Raw genomic sequence first — 3,621 nt, 5'->3', positions numbered from 1 at the left:
AAAATCTTAATGCTTATTTTAGTGTGTCCGTTCCTAGTTGGTGCTAGACATATCATCACTCCCAGCATAACTGAAGTGGGTGTGTGGATTTGGTTAGCGACAATGTGACAACTGATACATTATGTGATAATTTCACTTTGGATCAATCGACTCGACCATGCACTTGATAGATCTATTGACACGGGAGTTCAAACTCTATCAACTCACCACCATAGATTTGGCCCAATTAGTAAGAGTTAATGCTCATGCATGTTGGGGTTGCTGAACTTGGTGCTCTCATCGAATATTTCTCGGCTTTTGAATTTATGTAACCATGTGAGAGCATACATGATTTGTGGTTATTTATTAATATAATCATTGTTTATTGCTCTCCGAGCACCAAATTTTGTATAAACGCCGAAGTCATGGTGAGAGACATGAACGAGCTTTTAACTATCACGTGTTTCAATTGAGCTTGCGTGTCGTGCTTGAAATGTTTTATGTATTGTCTTAATTTCAATTAATATTATGTTCTTAATTTTTTCCACTCAACTAGGTCTTAATTGGTTTTTTTTTTGTTTTTTTGTTTTTTTCCGCCCAACTAGATCTTAATTAGGTTTTTTTTTGTTGTTTTTTCCACCCAACGAGGTCTTAATTAGGTTTTTTTGGATTGTTTTTTCCACCCAACTAGGTCTTAATTAGGTTTTCTTTTGTTTTTTCCGCGAGCTAGGTCTTAATTAGGTTTTTTTTTGTTTTTTCCACGAAGTCTTAATTAGGTATTTTTTTTGTTTTTTCCACCTAACTAGGTTAATTTTAACATTTTTATAATCGTTTTATATTGTACATTAAATGAATCAATAGTGAAGGCCTTAAGAAAGTGAATATTTCATTAGGTTTTTTTGTTGTTGTATTTTCCACCCAACTAGGTTAATTTTAACATTTTTATAATCGTTGTATATTGCACATTAAATGAGTTGACATGAAGGCCTTAAGGAAGTGAAGATTGCCATAGTTATTTTTTTAAAGAGGGTTTCTAGATGAACTATGTAAGAGGAGAGGATTTGTAGATGAACTATGCATAGGATTTTTAATCTTTTAATCTTGCATGATGTTTGGGTGGACATTCCAACTATCATGACTAGAAAGAAGAATGATAACAAATGAGTGCTAATGAGCCTTAAATAAAAGGATAATCTTCCATGATGTTCCAGGTGGACATTCCACCCATCATGATCAGAAAGAAGAATGATATCAAATAAATACTAATAAGCCTTAAAAAAAGGATAATTGATAATATCTATTAGCTTTTAGGGTTAAAGGAATAAATTAATCAAAATATCTGTTAAATAAGGGTATGTCAAAAGTTTTGAATTGAAATATGATAATTCATTAATTAAAAAAAGTCAATTAGTAATTAAGGGTTAAAAAATAAAGAATGAGGACGAGGGAAAAAAGGGCTAGATTGAATAAATCATTAATTTAAGAAATAAACAATTTAAAAACTTTTTATTGAATTAAATAAATAAAATGAAGAAAATAAAAGCAAGAGGTGGAATTAGGGTAATTTAGAAAAAGGGAACAGGAGCTGAAATATAATAGATATCTAGATTAATAAATTAGGTAAGAGGTTTAATTGTAAATATATAAATAAGTGTAAATTCAAACAAGAATAAAGATGAGGGCTAGATTGAATAATTCATTAATTAAAGAAATAAATAATTAAATTTTTATTGAATTAAATAAATTAAATGAAGAAAATAAAAGCACGAGGTGGAATTAGGGTAACTAAGAAAAAGTAAACAAGAGATGAAATATAATAGATATCTAGATTAATAAATTAACAATTTAAAAACTTTTTATTGAATTAAATAAATTAAACGAAGAAATAGAGATCTAGATTAATAAATTAGGTAAGAGGTTTAATTGTAAATATATAAATAAGTGTAAATTCAAACAAGAATAAAGATGAAAATAGATATAGTGAGGAAAAGGGGAATAAGATTAATGAGAAGTTAAAAAGAAATAAAAAGAGAAGAAAATAAGGGAAAATAAGATTCAAGAGAAAGAGGAAAATCAAGAATTGGAAGATTAGAAAGTGGTAAAGAGTAAGAGAAGAAAATAAATTGAAAAGATGACAAGAATGAAAAGGCAAGAATGCCTTCCTATTATAGGAATTTGTTGGCTGCCCAATAACCCCCTTTTATTTTCTCTAAATGAATGGCCTCCCATTTGTTTGTATCAGCTTCCTAGGTTATTTGATTGCTTGGTTGATTTTGAACATCAATTTCATATTCTTTCAAAGCGTTAATTTTTTCTATAAATGACAAAGGTCTTCAAATTTTATGGCTATTGGAATGTGCCTTGGAATGTGTTTGCAACAAGTTTCTTTACATAGACTCCATGACTTATTTTAGTATTTTCAAAGTCCTGGATTTTATCGTGATTCGTAACGCTGATTTTTTACCATATGCTACTTGGTGTTTGATTTATGCTTTCTTAAGACTTGGGATACACTTTTTGTTTACATATTTTTTACAAACACCATTATTCATAATCTCAATATCCTCATTAGGGATCTATTTATGTTAGTAACTTGTAATAATTCAAATTAGGTTCAAACTATATGGCATGTGGTATTTCAGGTTTTTGAATTTCATATAATCTCGATTTTTTTAACCAAGGATTGAAACTAGTGATTAATGGCTTATGCAATCTGAATGTGGTTTATTTGATTTTGATGTTTGATTTTCATCAACCTCCTATGCATTTGAACTTAACCACTGATAGCCATATCATATTACGAAACATTCATGTTTGAAAGGGTTGGTAATAAATGCTTAATAGGTCATTGCGATTATGTGGCAACATTGGTTTTAGTGGTGCGTTGTGCGTCCAACATTTGGCCTATAGCTATGAGTGAATAATTTGGAGGGAATATTTTCTCATTGTTTAGGTCGAACATTACTCCACTCAGTGTTGCCAGTACTCGACCCTCTGTGTCATTTCAAACCTATCAATGCCCGGAACTTAATTTTGCAGGCGACTATTGTTTCACCCTAATTCGAACTATGTTTTGACCATTTTGCATAAGTATTTGATATGTTGGTCTATCGAATTTTGTTTTGTCATAACCTAGCTGAATGCTCTGCCATTTTTCTATGAATAACCTGTTGGGCAGCGGAGCCCCTATAGCGAGTTTCTGGGGCTTAAAGCCTGAGTTTTGGGTCCATGTAATATAAAGATCCCGCGAAATGCGAGCGCGGAGAGTAAGAGTCTAGGGTTGTTCACCCTGAAATAAGGTAAATTTAATATAGTGTGTGGGCCTAGATTGTATAAATACAGTGAGGCTCTAACGGTAAAAACAAGTTTTTGAGTTTTGAGTCTGGAATCTTTTGGGATGTAATAGCGAGATGCGAAGATCTGAATAGAGAATAGGAGTAGATATGAAGGTATTGGGTCATAGTAGTAGCGTAGAGGCTCTGCAGCTGAGTGCGCAGAGGCCTAGTAGAGTCCGCAGCGGAGTGCACCCTACAGCTGAGTGCGTAGGAAGGAGTCGAGTTTGTATTGGATCAAGCTAAGAAGACATTATTAATAAAGATCAGATTTGACATATTGTGCCTTTGGTTTATGGATTTGTGACTG

The sequence above is a fragment of the Pinus tabuliformis genome, chromosome 5_2 (genome assembly GCF_031772625.1).
Source record: "Pinus tabuliformis cultivar Carrire ecotype Pingquan chromosome 5_2, CPIR1, whole genome shotgun sequence".
NCBI classification, from domain to species: Eukaryota; Viridiplantae; Streptophyta; class Pinopsida; order Pinales; family Pinaceae; genus Pinus; species Pinus tabuliformis.
Note: the sequence above shows the minus strand (reverse complement) of the source record.